Consider the following 990-nt stretch of genomic DNA (forward strand, 5'->3'; position numbering starts at 1 on the left):
TCTAGTAAAGTCTAGTTACTTTTGACTTTCGCGTTTCCGCGTTTTCGCCAGCCGTGGCTAGTCGCGTATCTTCGCAATGCGAGGCACGAGGCCCGAGAAAGGGAGACGCACGAAGTCCAAATATGGGCATAGTCGAGCGTCATTATGCGCAGGCGCGTCTACTAAGCGAGTGCGAGCGAGACAAAGCATTGGAAAGAACGCGAGAAAGAGAAATGCCCAAACGTGCTTGAATGTTCACCGCATGCGCACAAAGCAGCTGGAGAGAGAAGCTACTATATTGTCTGCACCGTAACATTTGGACTTCAGGTCGGCACCGTACTAGCAATGGGTGTGTTTAGCCGAAGTTAGCGCTACGTAGCGCTAGCTTCGTCTAAACACACCCAATATAGAAGTATTATATATATGGTTTTCGCATAGACGTATAATATATAGACTGCGCGTTCCCTACCTTTGCCATGTTAAGAAAATGTCTTCAACGTTGAGAGAGACAGCTGGTGTTGAACAGTAGCCTCATCTTTGTCTAGCGAAGTAGTGGGGGAAAAAGAAGTCTTCGCTGATTGATAGAATAGTAGTAGAAAAGTGGGGATAGAAAAATAGTGGGGGTGAAAAAGAGTGAAAGAGATTAAGGGGTGATGGTAGGTTAGGTGGTATGAAACAGTAGGCCCTGATCCCACCACAGACATTGATAGACAGAGAAAGAGTTACTATTCAAAGTATGTTGTCTCTCTCTACGTTGAAGACATCTTTTCAGCCAAACGCGCAGTCTATATATTACATGGAGGACTGGAGAGAGCATTGCAATGGTGGGGGTGTAATCCTAATAGGCGGTCCAAGATGGNTGCTACCGGAAATAAACTAAAGGAGGGTCAATTCAAACCGAATTCCAGTAGATCATTGAATTGTAATAGTTTTCTTTTAGAGCATCTTAAAGAAATATTAAAAATTATATTCGGAGTTAAGAAAAAGTCTAAAATTAATGTATACATAAGA

This window comes from Pseudomyrmex gracilis, unplaced genomic scaffold, assembly GCF_002006095.1.
Source record: "Pseudomyrmex gracilis isolate BER0280 unplaced genomic scaffold, ASM200609v1 scaffold_2250, whole genome shotgun sequence".
Classification (NCBI taxonomy): Eukaryota; Metazoa; Arthropoda; class Insecta; order Hymenoptera; family Formicidae; genus Pseudomyrmex; species Pseudomyrmex gracilis.